Raw genomic sequence first — 16,651 nt, forward strand, 5'->3', positions numbered from 1 at the left:
GGGAGCCCGAGCTGACCTTTTTTTAGAAGTATAAAGAATTCTTCTTTGGAGATCAGAGGGATTTGATCGAGGAACTGAGTGTTTTTGGGTGAGGTCCCCAGAACTGATTGGGGGATGGACGGAGGAATACTCTTCTTGATAGTGGAGATTTTCTGGATGAAAAAGTTATTAAGAGCATCACAGAAATCCTGAGTTGGTGCTGATTTGACGGTGACTCTGTCAGGGAGAGATAGTTCGTTGACAATGGAAAAAATATCTTTAGTAGTGGTAGACGAGTTAGTGATTTTTTGTGAAAAGTACGAAGATTTGGCTGCAGTAATGGCTTTTTTGTAATCAGTTAGTAACTTAGTGAAGATATCTTTTGTGTTAGTGGAATAGCTACGTCTCCACCTATGTTCTGCTTGTCTGAGGAGAAGCTTTTTTTGTTTGAGGTCCTCTGTAAACCACCGCTGAGCGTCATGAGGCCGCCTGATGATGGAGAATTTGCAAGGGGCAACAGTATTACTGGCCGCACATAGCCAATTGTGGATGGCAGTTTCTTGAGCTTTAAGACAACTGGTGTCCGTGGGCAAGGAGGTGGAGAGTAGGGAACAAAACTCCTCTTTGTTCGCTCGGCTCCAGTTCCTGGTTAACAATTTTTCTGACGTTAGAGGTTTAACTGATCGAGGTAGGTCTAAAGAGAATTGGATAGAGTAGTGGTCAGACCAGGAGCAGGGAGAGATGGATAAAGAGGAGATAGACAGATTAGCTGTCCATAACTGGTCGAGGATATGTCCTTTAATATGAGTGGCAGTGCGAACATGCTGGGTACAGTTAAGGCCCGAGAGAAGGTCTGTGAATTCTCGGGAAAGAGGAGTTTCATAAGGGTCAGAGGGCCAGTAGTTGAAATCACCGATTATCATTAATTTAGGGTTATTTATTATGATTTGGGAGATAAGATCACCAACTATTTGAGGAAAAGAAGGCATAGGGTGAGGAGGCCGATAGAACAGGACACAAGTAAAAGAGGCCAGAGGGGACTCAAGCTTGATAATAAGGATCTCAACAGAGGGAATGGGAGTAAGAACGGTAAACTGTAGTTGATGATGAATTATGGCTGCCACGCCACCTCCTGCTTGCCCAGCGGGTCTGTTGGTTTGTAGAATGTAATACCCCGTGGGAATGGCGGCCAAGATATCTGGAAGGGAGTCATCCGTGAGCCAGGTTTCAGATAGGAGAAGAACATCAGGTTTAAAAGTATCAAGGAGGTAGAAAATTTCTAGTTGGTGTTTTGAGAGTGACCGCGTGTTTAAATAATCGAATTTGAGTGATTTTTTGGAGGGGCAAGGAAGATTAGAAGAATTTGGTGGGGATACAGAAAGGTCTTTCCTAGGCAATGGAGGGGATGGGGCGCAAAAAGAAGGATCGGGGGACAGGATTCCACAGGGGGCGAGTTTCAGTTTTAGTCGTGGCATAATAGGCCAAGGGTAGCGAAGAGCGCATAGCTCCCTAGAGGAATATTTCCACAGTTGGGCGGCGTGACCTGGCCCTTGTCCCGGTCGGTCGCGGATGGGCGCAGACGGGCTTCCCTTTAGCGCGCCTTCGGCGCGCTGTCGGCGCGCCCGCTGCGCGCGTCTGCTGCGCGCTTGCGCTGGCATGCTCAATTTATAACCACAGGCTCGCGGTTTCTAGAGCGCGTCTTAACCCCTCACCCAAGATGGCAGCCCCGCTGGTAACTGCCAAGTCCTCCGCCCGCGAAAACGCGGCGGTTCCGAACAATGGAGGCAGAGATGGTAGCGAGGCGGGCCCAAGGATGCAGGTAAGGTGATGGCAAAGCAAATTTTGTTTAAAAGCAGGGTGCAAACAAAATTACAAGTAAGACAGAAAACGTGATAACAAGTTTAGTTTAAAAAAGAGAACACCTCCCGGCTTCCGCCTCAGGAAGTACGACTAATGCTGCGCGCTTGCGCTGGCATGCTCAATTTATAACCACAGGCTCGAGGTTTCTAGAGCGCGTCTTAACCCCTCACCCAAGATGGCGGCCCCGCTGGTAACTGCCAAGTCCTCCGCCCGTGAAAACGCGGCGGTTCCTAACAATGGAGGCAGAGATGGTAGCGAGGTGGGCCCAAGGATGCAGGTAAGGTGATGGCAAAGCAAATTTTGGTTAAAAGCAGGGTGCAAACAAAATTACAAGTAAGACAGAAAACGTGATAACAAGTTTAGTTTAAAAAAGAGAATACCTCCCGGCTTCTGCCTCAGGAAGTACGACTAATGCTAAAGATGGCCACAGTGAATGTGTGTACTTCCATGGCGGCCATCTTTGAATGAGTTCTTTCAAATAATGTAAACGCACTTCTTGATGACCACCACAAATCCATGTCCATCTTTCAAATGCTCACAATAGCACAGTGGGCAAAATCCTTAAAAAAAGTAAATAAAGTAGTACAGGGGTAGGGGTGAAAAGAGGAGATGTGGGTGGAGAGCATTGAAGATGGGTGTGAGACAGCAGATGGGGTGAAGTAACCAACAAATGAGCAGTGGGGAGAAGCAACATGGAGAAGGCGGATAAGTTGGAAAAGGCGTGTGGGAAGCAACAATGAGAGGGGGGCTGGGCAGAGTGAAGGGAAAAGCAACACACAGGGTAAAGAGTAAAAAAACACATGAAGTGGTTAAAGTAAAAGAAAAAAAGAGTTCCCTAACTTCAAGTAACATTATCAGTGTGTGGATGCAGGTCAATCAATGAGAACACTGTGAGACCTAAATTCTCCTGGATGAGACAAACACAAGAATAACAAAGAAAACCATTGAATCCAGAGGAGGCAACTGAGATAAACAACAAAACAGTCCAATAATTAGCAATAGGCTGGTCCATAGCCCACTCTATGCCTACTGAAAACAATATGTGTAGTGTAAAAGACAGCTAAAAGCTGTCTGTAGCCAAGACCTAATCCTTAATTCCATCTTGTCAGCTGTGGAAGGATACAACTCATCCAATCTGAATACAGTGAGAGAAAAATGCCCCTGGGCAGGTGAAATACAAAAATAGAGAAGATAGCCATGGAATCCAAAGTAGAAACCTGAGAAAGTCAACAAAACCAGCCATCATGAACAAATGGCTTTGCTCAAAGCTCACTCTAAGTGTATGTTTTGGAAACAATATGCCTTCCCAAAAAACTAATAAAGCTGCCTGTGGTCAAGACCTTAAAAATATCCCATTTACCTACCTAGCACAGCATGTAAAACTCTGTGCGTTCAAACTCGTCCAACCAAGCCATCTACGGTCATGAAATTACATTTTGACATTTTATTGCCTTACAATGTGCAGATGTTGGTACAGCATTTCTTGGATTCTATGTACTTCAGTATATGAAACATAATTGGAGCATGGCTATCTCAAGTACAAGGGATCACCCTGTGCCGTTTGAGTAACATGGAAAGAACGAGAAATTAAAATATATGCAGCAGGGTGGCCTACCCTTTCCTGCATTGTGAAGTTGTGTGAATGATGGCACGAGAAGAGCTGTTTTTACGACTGACACGCATTCGTATTTAATTTTCTCTGCTTTCCTCATTCTGGTTTTGTAATGTCAACTGTTCATGACCAATGCACATAATACACTTCACAAGTGCTCGGTTGTGAAAGTATTTGTTTTGATAATTGAGGGCACGGAAACATGTAATTTCATTTACAGATAACATGCAATTGAAAGAGGATTCAGTAAGTCGTAAAAAAGAGTAGAGACAAATGTAGCAGACCTCAGCAAGCAGGGTGTCAGGACAAAATGCAGCTCCCAAACTGACGAGAAAAAAATCATTTCCTGGCTCTCTTTCACAGGCACGTTATAATTAATGCGAGAATATGCTGCGAGCTAAATTACGAATACACGCAGAATTTCAAGTGAAGAATACTTCTGAGCAAAAGACAGTGTTGCATCTGTTTGGAAAAAAATGTCTTGCATAGCTGGAGAAGAAATATTTTAGCCCAATTAGAGGAAACCAATCTTTGGTGTGAAATTGAAGAGGAAAAAAAAGAGAAATATGCTTTCCGCGTGTTTAAGCTTTGCTGCTGATCTAATGGGACTACAGTCTCATCCACAGTTTAGATGGCAAAGCCATTTGACTTTGCCTTGGGATTTTCTCACCGAAGCTGCTAACGAGATGACACATTCATGAGGTGCAGGTACCCACGACAGAGAGAACAGATTTGTAATGAAGAAAATGTGCTTTGCTAGTGATTCTCCTTAAGCGCCTCAAAAGATTAAATTGGTTTTAGCATAATGAAAGCACACGGTGGCTCTTAATGGATGTGCCTCTTTTCAAGAATTCTATAGTGCACATTGAAATAGAAAATAAACTATACCACGGCTAATTATGCATATATGTTTATTTAATGTGACCATTGTCTTTATGGACAGTCGAGTCTTCAGAAAAACAGGGGTCTTACAGAAAGATTAATCGGAAAGAAGCATGTAAAAGAAACGAGGATATTTGAAAAGTAATGGAAAACCTTGTTTCTCTGCAATTAAAGTAACTGCTTTCTTCTGAAAACGAAAGGAAGTTGAATATGAGCGCACCCAGGTTGTCTTCACAGTATAGGACTATGAAGATTAACCATATGAAATAAGGCACCGTGCAGCAGTAATTTTTCTACAGCATTATGAATATTTGAAGCTTGATTTATGAAGATTTTGCTAAGAAATGAATTCTAACATTGAAAATGCAATGACTAGCTCTGGTGTTTCTGGGACGGCTGCAGAGATCGGATGTTTATTTCTGCCACAAATGGGAGTTGTTGCACTTGACCTTGGATCATGTTTTGTTATGTTATAAGGATGTGTATAGCACACTAATCACCAAAGTGGGTATCCAAGTGCTTCAGCAGGTTTGAAGGTGTGTTGTTCCCAAGGTTCTTACATGAAGAGCCAGGTCTTCAGCTTCTTGAGGAACTCAAAAAGTGGGGTGGAGACTCTGATGAGTTGAGGGAGGTTGGTGTACGTTTTGGGTGCGATGTAGGGGAATAAAATCCTCCAGTTTTGCTTTTGTGGATGTGGGGATTGTGTGTGAGCAAGAGTGAGCCAGAGCGTACGTACCTGGTAGGTTGGAGAAAGTGTATGTGGCTGTTTAGGTATTCAGGTTCTGTGTAGTGTAGGGCTTTTGATGTGTGTGTGAGAAGTTTGAATTGGCTGCACTTGTGAATGGGGAGCCAGTGAAGCTTCCTGAGGTGCAGTGTGGTGTTTATGTGGCATGGGAGGTTGAATCTGAGTCTTGAAGCAATGTTCTGGATAGTCTGTAGTCTGTGTAAGAGTTGATTGGAGATTTCGGCGTTGAGAGTGTTGCTGTAGTCCAGTCTGCTGGTCATGAGTGTGTGTGTGTGACGGTCCTTCTGGTGTTCTAAGGCAATCTTTTGTAGCATGCGTAGGTGAATACTGCATTGACTTGAGCCGTCATGTTGAGCTTATTGTCTAGGATCTAGCAGCCACCAAGTGGCATCCCATGGGGATTTCTTGTTGCCGAAGACCAGTCCTTCTGTCTTGATGTAGTTGAGATGCAGGTAGTTGGTTCGTAGCCAGTCTGCTACTATGGTCATGCAGTTGGTGAAGTTGGTTCTGGTAGTGGTTGTCTTGTCCATCAGGCAGAGAATGAGCTGGGTTTCATTGACATAGCAGATGGGAATGATGTCTTGTGATCAGTTGATGTTGGCGAAGGTGTCATGTATATGTTGAAAAGGGTGGGTTTTAGAAATGGGGTTTCTAGACGGCAGAGGTATGCACCCTATGCAAGCAGGGGCCACCACTCTAATCAGGGTAAGGTAGATACACACTATAAGAAAACGTGTGCTCAACCTCTGGCAGCTTGGCGCAGAGTCAGGCTTATCTAATGAGGCAGTGTGTAAAGTATTTGTGCAACTCAAGCACACACAGTAATTCAATAAAACACCACAAAAAGGCTCCACACCAGGTTAGAAACATAGGCAATAATGTTCTGAATCAAACAAGACTAAAACAACAAATATCAAATAAGTGGAACCGGAGTTAGGACATTTGAAAGAATATTTCAAAATATAGTGCTTACAGTCTTAAAGCGCCGACCCGGGATATCTGGTCACGCTTGACTGGGATGAATCCAAAGTTCAGGCCAACCACAATGGAGCATGGGTCAGATACAGGGACCAACCTTGGTCTGCTGAAAAAGTAACTTGGATGGAGGATGCGTCAATGTCGAATACCCTTTCTGAGGGGCAGAGGCGTCGATGCGTTGTCGTCGATCCTTTGGATGTAGGTGATGAATCGGTTCCAATCCACTCAGTTGGCAAAGCTTCATCAGCGAAGCCCTTTGCGATGCTGGCGATGCGTCGTCATCGAGCCACACAGTAAATCATTGCTGAGCCACGCAGTCATCTAAGTGATGTCCCCGAGCAGCAATGCATTGGCGTCAGAGTGTATGCGTCGGTTTCAATCAGCACAATGGAGACGATCCGTCGTTATTGCTAGGCAAGCACAGAAAATCTACATCCAAGGGCCCAGGACTGGGTTGGCACCACTTGCCAGGTTGGAACTCACAGATGGCAAAATGAGGGTGCTATTGCAGGGTTTCAGTAAGTCTTTGATGTCCCTGAGACTTCAAAACAGGGGGAAAGCCAGCATAGCCTCTGGAGAGTGGAGACACTCTGGGTTCAAGTGAGATGGGTCCAGTCATTTCCTCGGCAGAGCAGACGGTAGCAGCCAGCAGTGCTGCACAGCAGAGCAGCACAGCAGTCCTTCCTTCTGGCAGAGTTCTTCACAGGTCCAATAGTGTCTGATTTGGAGTGCTAAGAGACCCAGTACTGATACCCGGGTGTGCCCTTGAAGTGGAGATGACTTCAAAGAAGAGTCTTTGAAGTACACAGAGGTCCTTTCTTCCCAGTCCTGGCTCCAGACTTTCAGTAAGCTGCAATCAGCCCTTTGTGTGGGGACAGGATACTACCTATTGAGCTGCAAGTGTCAGCTAGTTTCTCTCTTCCTGCCATCAAAATGCAGATGAGTGCTCAGACAAACCTAACCTTCCTGTATTTGTGTGTCTGTCTAGAGGGAATGCACAAAGTGAAGCTGTCACCCACCCCAGATATGCATTGAAGACAGGCTGTAGGCACACAGAGGAGTAAGAGCAGAGAAAATCCCACTTTCTAAAAGGTAAAGAGAATTTATCATTACTATTTCAAAGATATAAAGCATGACAAAGCTACTCCTTTCTAATCAGTAATTACAACTTAAAAGATTCTATTCCAATTTTGGTGTTAAGTTTATAGGTCAATGGCGCTCTCAGGCAGTACGTATTAATATTTGATGCAACGCAGTATGCATGTGGTGCAAAGAGGTAGGAAGAACCACCCCTCCCCCCAACACGCGGTTATAGACCACAACGAAAGTGCACAAAAGTCCTCTGCACACGCTTGCAGTGTACAGACAGAGTTACAGACAGATAGAAAGACAATCTTCTACTTGATCTTTAGCTTTGTTTAATATTTTTCTTCTTTTTTGTATGCACGTGGTTCCTATTGCACTCCAGTGGAACTTTTTGTAGCCTTAGCCAACACGTGTTTTGTTACGTTTGTCACAAAAGTATTACCCAACTTTTTCAGGGCTAAGAAAACATACAAATATACACTTATAACGAAGTCGCAGAATACTTTCCTGACAAACGCGACAAAACACTTGCTTGCTGAAGTTGCAAAAAGTTCCATTGAAGTGCAGTAGGAATCACGTGCATAAAGAAAAGAAGAAAAATATTAAACAAAACAAAAAATCAAGTAGATCATTGTCTTTCTATCTGTCTGTAACTCTGTCTTTGCACTGCAAGTGTGTGCAGAGGACTCTTGCGTACAACTTAAAAGTGTATTAAATAATTTCCAATGTTAATCCATGAGAGGAGCAGGCCTCACAGTAGTGAAAAACAAATTTAGGCATTTGTCACCACCAGGACATGTAAAACTTAAAAGTAGTCCTAACGTTTTATTTACACAGCCACCCTGTGCTATGGGCTACCTAGGGCCTCCCTTAGGGGTGACTTATGTGTAATAAAAGGGGAGTTTTCGTCTTGGCAAGGGGTTTTAAATGGCAAGTCGAAGTGTCAGTAAACTGCACACACAAACCCTGCAGTGGCAGGCATGAGACAGGTTTGAAAGGCTACTTGTGTGGGTTGCACAATCAGTGCTGTAGTCCCACTAGTAGCATTTAACTTACAGGTCCCGGGTATATGGTATCCAAATTTACAAGGGAACTATAATTAAACTAAATATGTTGATTGTGTATACACCATTGTTACCACGCTTAGGGGAGAATCACATGCACTTTAGCACTGGTCAGCAGTGGTAAAGTACTCAGAGTCCCGAGGCCAACAAAAAGGTCAGAAAAATAGGAGGGGGAAGGCAAATACATTGGGGTGACCCTTTAGAGAGGGCCATTTTCCAACAGTGGGACTGAGGGATGAACCCTGTGGAATTCCTCATATCAATTTCTTGGTCTCTGATGTGAAGGCTGGCAGCCTTACCCTTCGGGTTCTTCTCATGAAGAAGGAAAAGATCCATTTGAGAGCAGATCCTTGTAGGCCAATCTCGTGGGGTCTTCTGATGAGGGTATTGTGGGAGACAGTGTCGAAGGCCATGGAGAGGTCGAGCAGGATGAGGGCCACTGATTCTCCTCTGTCCAGGATTATTCAGATGTCATTGGTAGCCAAAATGAGTGATGTGCCAGTGCTGCAGTTCTTTCTGAATTCCGATTGAGTGTTGTCTAGAAGATGGTAATGTTTGAGGTGAATTGCTTGTTGGTGGCCCTCTTAGTCCCTTTGGCTGCATAGGGAAGTAGGGAGATGGGTCAGAATTTGTTCAATCCATTCAGGTCGACTATGGGCTTCTTGAGGAAGGTGTTGATTTCTGCAAGTTTCCATTTATCCGGGAAAGTAATGGAAGTGTTGATGATGTTGGTCAGGATGGTGCTGGTTGGTGATGTTCCCAGGTTATAGATGTAGTGAGGTCATGGGTCATTTGGGGCTCCTGAGTGGATGGTCCGCATGATGGCTGCTATGTTGTTTCTGGTGAGGGTTGTCCTTTGGCCAGGAGGCCATCTTGGTTACGGTAGGTTAGAATCAAGTTCTTTGGAGTTGGGTTGGTGTGCGAAGTTTCTGTAGATGTTTGCAATTTTTCTATGGAAAAGTTGAATAGGTTGTCACAGAGTTGTTGGGAGGCAGCGATGTTGTTGAGAGTGCCTGAGGACGAGGTGAAATCCTTAAAGATGGGAGAAGATATCCTTGCAGCTGTTGGAGCTTCCTTTGATGCAGTCCACTAGTGTTTTTTTCTTGGTGTCTCTTATTTGCTGGTGAGTACACCTTTGTAGGTAGGTCTGTCGATGGTGTTGTTGCTGGCTCTTCATTTCCTTTATAGCTGTTTACAGTGTTGTTTGATATCTTGGAGGCAGTGACGGCCCGTGTAGGGCGTTTTACCGGGGCGGTGACGTGGCGCAGAGGAGGGGCAGGGTGGGGGGTTGCAAAATGCGGCAAACGGCCGATTTCAGGTAAGTTACGAAAAAGATTAATAAAACGAATTTCGTTGCGGGCGCTGCATCGCATTTGGCGATGCAGCGCGCGCAACGAAATTTGTTTTATTAATTTTTTTCGTAACTTACCTGAACTCGGCCGTTTGCTGCATTTTGCAACCCCCCACCCTGCCCCTCCTCTGTGCCACGTCACCGCCCCGGTAAAAAGCCCTACACGGGCCGTCACTGCTTGGAGGTCTTCGGTGTACCAGCTGGCCTGCTTTTTAATCTACTATGGATGTTGGGTATAATGGGTGCGATGGAGTCCATGCTGTTCTTAATCCGGTGATTGAAGTTGTTGATCTCCTTGACTAGGTTGTTTGTGGAGCTATGTTGATCCATGCTGAGGGCACTCATCAGTCTGCTTCTGTGATTTTGCCCCAGCTTAGACTGCTGAACTTCGTAGGAATGTTGACTTAAGTTATGTTGATTTGTAAGTGGGTAATGAAGTGGTTACCTCATTTGAGTGGTGTGGTCAATTTGTATTTGATGCAGTCACTTGTGGTAAATAGGGTGTCCAGTGTGTGTCCTGTGGTGTGTGTTGGTTCTGGAATATGCTGGGTAAGTCCGATGTTGCTCAGGCTTTTGAATATTGCACTGGAGCAGGGTTTTTTTTGTCTTTCAGGTGAAAGTTGAGGTCATCAAGGAAAATATAGGATCTGGAGTCAATGGTCAGCAGAACGACGAAGTTGGCGATGAGGTTGGTAAATGTGGCTCATGGTCCGGTTGGTCGATAGGCAAGGATTCCATTTCGGATGAAGTTTTCGGATATTTTCAGCTTGAAGTGCAGGTGTTTTTATGGATGGAGTTGCGTTCTCCTTGGATGTTGTGCATTTGCTGGTTTCCTTGTAAATGATAACGAGTCCTCCTTCTGGCTTGTTAAGGTGGTCCTGTCAAACGATCTTGTAAGCCTCTGGGATTGCCATGGTGACCTGAGGAGCCGATGAGGGGTCAAGCCAGGTCTCTGTGATGAAGATGATGTTGGGAGCATCACTACTCAGCAAGGCCCATATTTCGGTTGTGTGTTTGCTGAGGGATTTTGTGTTGAGAAGCATGCATTTGAGTGGGTGTTGAAGTGCGAGTTTGCTGTAGCATGTGTCGTAGGGTGGGGGGGGTGTAGGCTTTGTTGGTGCTTGTGTGGTGTGTGTATTGTGAGGGGTTGTTGAGGATGTTGCTAGTATTTGTGTGCAGGGTGGCTGCTGGATAACACGCTGTGAGTAGAGGTGGAAGCTCCTACCACGTTGTGAAGCACCACACGGCAGCAGCTGGGGAAAAGCATCTAAACAATGCTTCAAAGTGTCGGATGACAGTGATTGGACCAGAGTACCTGTTGCTGCGCATGCTCCTGGCAGAGACAGGCACAGGCGGGCATGTCTTTGGCACGCATTTTGCGCAACAACTGCACATTGCGTTGCAGGTGCCATTAAGTAGGTGCAGGGATTGGGGAGGAATGCAAGCTGCCATGATATTTCCTGTGTTGATGGGTGACAGGAAATGAAGTCCTCTTGCTTGGATGTTTCTTTAAAGATGATTCTCACTATCTGGTTGTTTGTTTTTACTTTGCAATTTCTCTTATTTCTCATTGCGTACACACAGTGTTTTCTGTTTTCTTGCTGTTTGTTGTCTGTGCGCTGGTGTAGACATGTTTTCACTTGTGCATGAGGGTGTGTCTGCATTTTTTCTGGACTCTGGTTTTGGAGGTTCTATTCTTTGTTTGTGCTATGATCTCTTTTTTCATGCTCGGGGAAGCTGTTGGATGAGTCTGGCTTACTTGTGGTGTGGGGGTTGTCTGAAGGGTTTATGGAGATGGTTTGATTTTTTCTTTGAATTGAGTTTGCACCCTCGATGAAGACAACAATTCCATATTCACAGTGATAAAACATGTTGGCTGTTTGAGTCGAATTACTTGATATACAAATAAAAAAAAGACTGCTTTGGATTATGAAAAAAAAGAAAAGGCAGCGATATTTTAAAATAAATGATTATTGTTTGTAAAGTCTATTGTTCTTTTGCCATGAAAGTGTATGACTTACTTGCTCATGTCTATGGTCTATATCCAAGGTAAGAAGCAAAATGCAAATAATAAAATGAAAATATTTAATATCATCAGATTAACATCAATTTGCATTCAACTTTTTCTTTGTTAATGGCTGAAGTAGATGCACAAACGTGAACTTGTGTGGTCTTATTTAGCATTCGGTGATAACCATAACCATATAATACCATGCCATACCACACCACACCATACCATACCATAAAATACCATACTATGCCATGCCATACCATACTATATATACGTAACATTCTATGCCATTCCATACTATACCATAAATCATACCATATCATAACATTTCCTGCAGAAAGCAGACAATTTTCCTTAACAAGCAATGCTACATAAGGTACATACCTCTCAAGCTAATCATCATGATCCCAATAACCCACAAATCAACAATTATAAATATGATTATGATCACATGGTCTTCAAGCTCAGCACCTCAAGCAACACCACCCTGTCAGGCACCCCACTAGACCAGCCTATCAGACCCTAGATCTAACTTCTGGACCACTCTCGCTGACTTCATTGCCCCCCTGGTGTTTCCTTTAGCTTCTTCATTCCCCTCAGAGACCTCAACTTTCACCTACAGAACATTACCAACCCCAACTCCACTAACCTCCTGGATGACCTGAGCATAATGGGGCTGACCTAACAAGAGAGCAATTCCATCTATGTAGCTGGACACCTGCTCGACCCTGTCTTCACCAACTTCACAGGCATCACAATGTCAAGTCCACCTCCTTCACCTGGACTAACCACTCCCTCATCATGTTTGGCATACATCTTTCCAGCAAACACAAAACCATACTTACTTGGACCTACTGTTGCAACTGGAACAAGATCCGAGATAAAATCTGGAACACATAGCTCCAAACATGATGCCCACCACTCCAAGAAGACCTTCCTTGCTTCATAATGATCCTCCACACTTTGGTCACCTCCTGCACAGCCACTCTGGCCCTGCTCAAATCCATCTCTACATTTTGTACAAAGACCCAGGCAAGCTGTTACACAGAAGAATGCCAAATCTCGAAATGCCACTATAAACAGCTGGAACACCGATTGTGACTCACCCAAAAAATACAATGACAGAAAATAACTACAGATCAACCTTCCAGTTCTGCCACCAATGACCCAGAACCACCAACTGCACAGCACTCACCAAAGGAATTCAAAACAGACCCAACAACTTTAAAGAAATCTTCACCAGAGTGAAGGAATTCACGTCTCCCTCAGCTGCACGACCATCACCCCCTCACAGGAACTCTGCACTAATCGTTCTCAATACTTCAGCAAACAAATCACATCATCTACAATAGCTTTGCACCTCAACTAGACTTCTTCAACCTCACCATCATGTAAGGGCAATTCATTCTGCCACTTGTGCAAAGGTAACGGCTCAAAGCCAGGAGGCTTCCACCACTTCTTGAATTGCACAGACAGCATAAGCCACCCTCATAGTTCCTTCATTGCCTCATAGACATGAGGCGTCCACAAAGATTACATAGTCGGGCTCATTGAGAGGTTCATCTTTAATGTCTGGTGTTAGCTTGCTACATAAGTCCATAACATCCCGGCAGTCATATTTAATTTCATCCCCATCAACATCATCCTCAAGCAATGGTAACAGTCTAGCCGGATTCAGTGTTTGACATCTTTTCAAAACAACATTTTTGGCAGCAAGTATTTGTTGTTCATACTTTGTAAGTCTGTTGCTTGTCAGATACAGTGCGCAGCAAGTCACCTTGCTGCGTCACAGGGAAAGGGCAGTAATGCGCGATTTTTAAAAGAATGCAACACATTTCTGTCTTCGTCCCTGTGCTGGTGCCAGCCGAATGAAATGCAGGCACACTTGCGCTATGGTGCAAGGGTGTCTGTGTTGCATGCAGGTACTTATCTAGCATGTTGTACATTTGATTAGACAATTTTTGCTTTTTTTAAAGCTGTTGGTGTGTACATCTGACATTTGTCTACATTTTCCAATAGAGTTCTCTGATCCAGAGACAAGCCATACTTTTATACGTATTTTACATTCTTACTAGCTATACCTATATGCAGTACCTGATATTTTTATTTATTGTAAACACGTACTGTATACTTGGACAGTGTATTGCTTTACCACCTGAGAACACTCGTGATATGAACTCTAGTACATCTTGTTGATAATTGGTCCAGCATAGCATAATGGGATTACCTTTTGAAATTCCTCATTTCTAGATGGAATGTAAAATGTTTGATATCTAAATTTGCTATACCACAGACATTGTTACATACCTTATATAGTTTGTTTTGTTCTGTGGACCCAAGCCATGTGCACTTTCCAATATGACCATGCACTTTCACTCCCCTAGGTGACCGCAACAGCACGTCCCTCTTTCCATTCTATTTGTTTCCAGCGCTCTCTTCCGCATTTGAGAAGCAGACTAGCAGCCTGTTCTACATACCCATGCTGACTTGACCAGTCGGCTGCCCCCAAATCCACGAGATGCATAAGTTAAGGATTGTCGGCCCTAACCCTGGGTCATGATTACCCTCTTTGCGTCGTCATCTACTGACCGGTTGTTTGCTTGTTTATAATCTTTTCTGTCTCTTTGTTGTCCATGGCTGGCAATCGGGCCCTCTGACCTGTCGATGCTACAGCCCACATGCCAGTCAGTGCTGACAAGTCCACGCATAAGGGAAGTGTGGTTGTCTTTTTTTGCGCCACCCGCCATAGGCAATTTTTCTCTCCCCTCGGCCCATCAGAGCAGCACTTCAGGAGGCTGGTTCCTCCTTTTCTTTGGCTGTCTGGTTCTTGCCAGTCCTTTCCAGAGGACATGCCAGACTCAGCCCTGCATTTCCATGCCCCCTCAGATTCTCCTGGGTCTAGGTCCTCTGTTCCCCTAGACTCCCTAGGGGCCAGGCCCCTTGGAAGCCTTCCGCTTACCTAGACTCCTTTGGGGTTAGGATCCTTGTTGCATATGCTTCATCCCGGTACCAGAACTCTCACCTGTCTGCACAGGTGGCCCGGAAGGTCTCTATCCCTAAATAAATTATTGCTTACAAAATTGAACATATGACTAAATTATGTACTCACTGTATAAACTATTGCTGTAATAATTCCCACTTTATACCAATGTTTGTTCACATGCTTCACAGGGAAAGGACACAAATGCAATGTTTTTAAAAAAAATGCATAAGCCTTTGAATTGAGCTCTGTGTTTAATGGGGAGCCAGTGCAATTTGTGTAGCAGGGGGGTAGCGCGGGTCTTTGTGGGAAGTCTGAGAATGAGCCTAGCCGCATCATTCTGCACCACCTGCAGTCTCTTGATGGGTTTCTGGGGGAGGCCGATGTAAAGGGCATTCGCATAGTCTAACCTAGAGATGACAGTGGTGGAGACAATTGTCTGTAATGAGGACATTGATAGAAGAGTAACTAGGTTCCGTAGCTGCCTCAGCAGTCCTATACAGGTTCCAACCACCGCGGTGACCTGGCTGGACATAGACAGCTCGGAGCCAATTTTCAGACCCAGGCTTTTTACAGCCAGGACTGGTACCGGGGCAACACCCAGTTCCAGTGGCCAAAAAAAGTCACACCAAGGACTATTATTTGTTGGAATTAAGAGCACTCCGGTCTTATCAGGGTTTATTTTCAGTGAATTGGCCATCATCCAGTTCACTGTAAATCTAAGCAACTTTTTGGCCGACTCCTGGGCCTGACAGGAGTTGCTAATCCGGATGAGGAGTTGGGTATCGTCAGCGTAGTTGAAGACGCGACAATCCATGTGAGCCAAAGTCTCCACTAGGGGTTGCAAGTAAATATTAAAAAGGATTGGAGATAACGTGGAACCCTGGGGTACACCACAGGCAAGAGTACCCAAATCCATTGTATGCTCACCCAACTGAACCCTCTAAGTCCGGTCAGATAGAAATGATTTTAGCCATTGATGTGCTAGCCCGCTGATGCCCAGATCGGAGAGATGAGTCAGCAGATTTTTATGGCTGGCCGTATCGAATGCCGCTGATAGATCTAATGAAATCAGGGCACTCAGCTGTTTATTGTCAGCCATAACTCTGAGCTCGTCAAGAACAGACAGCATCACTAGCTCAGTGCTATGGTGGGCTCTAAAGCCTGCCTGTCTAGCTTGGAGTAGCTGGTGGTCGTCCAAGTAGTTCGAGAGTGTCTTTAGTACATGTTGTTCTAACACTTTAGCCAGGAAGGAGAGTTGTGAAAAGGGCCTATAATTCTTTAGAGTGGAGGCATCTGCATCCGGTTTCTTCAGCAGGGGGGTGAACCTGGTTTCTTTTAAGTTGGTCGGTAGGTAGCCAGTTTCCAGGGAGTTGTTTAGTAACGCAAGGATCTGTTTTTCCAGCCCTGGAAGGGCCATTTGAAAAATCTTCGGAGGGCAAGGGTCTGCCGGGAACCTGATTTGATGTGATTCATTAGCAAAGATAAAGTAGCTGAATCGATTTTAGGAAAATTTGTAAGTTGGCTACCAGAGAAGGGCGAGGACTGGGCCTGGAGGGAGGAGCCGAGGCTAGTCAGGGTATTAGCAATTTCTGCAATGATGTCTTTGACTTTCTGAAGAGAGAATGCCTGGAAGACATTACAGTTGAGACATGTGACTGTGGATTTCTTCTCAGCCTTTTGGCTAAGTTCTTTCAAAATTACGAAAGTCTCTTTCTGTATGTTAGCTGCCTCAGCAATCCTTTCCTCATAATACTGTGCTTTCCTAGTTATAATGGCTGATTTATGGGAGGTGAGAAGGGCTTTGTAAGCATTCAATTCCACTGGGTCATAGCTTTTACGCCAGCGCCTCTCAGCTTGGCAGAGGTTTTTTTTTTTTCCCTCAATGGTTCATTAAACCATGGGTCTCCCTTTCCTTTGTCTCTGACTTTCTCCTTTCGTTTTGGTGCTACTACATCTATGGTTTTGCGTAAATTAGCCAGCAAGGTTTCACTCTCCTGGTCAATGTTCACTATCTTAGTCCTAGGGGGCGGGAGTGAGTGCAGGGTAGCTGTTAGACAGTCTGCCTCGATATTTCTCCAGTTTTTCACCTTTATCCACACG

Source organism: Triturus cristatus, chromosome 2_2 (genome assembly GCF_964204655.1).
Source record: "Triturus cristatus chromosome 2_2, aTriCri1.1, whole genome shotgun sequence".
Taxonomy (NCBI): domain Eukaryota; kingdom Metazoa; phylum Chordata; class Amphibia; order Caudata; family Salamandridae; genus Triturus; species Triturus cristatus.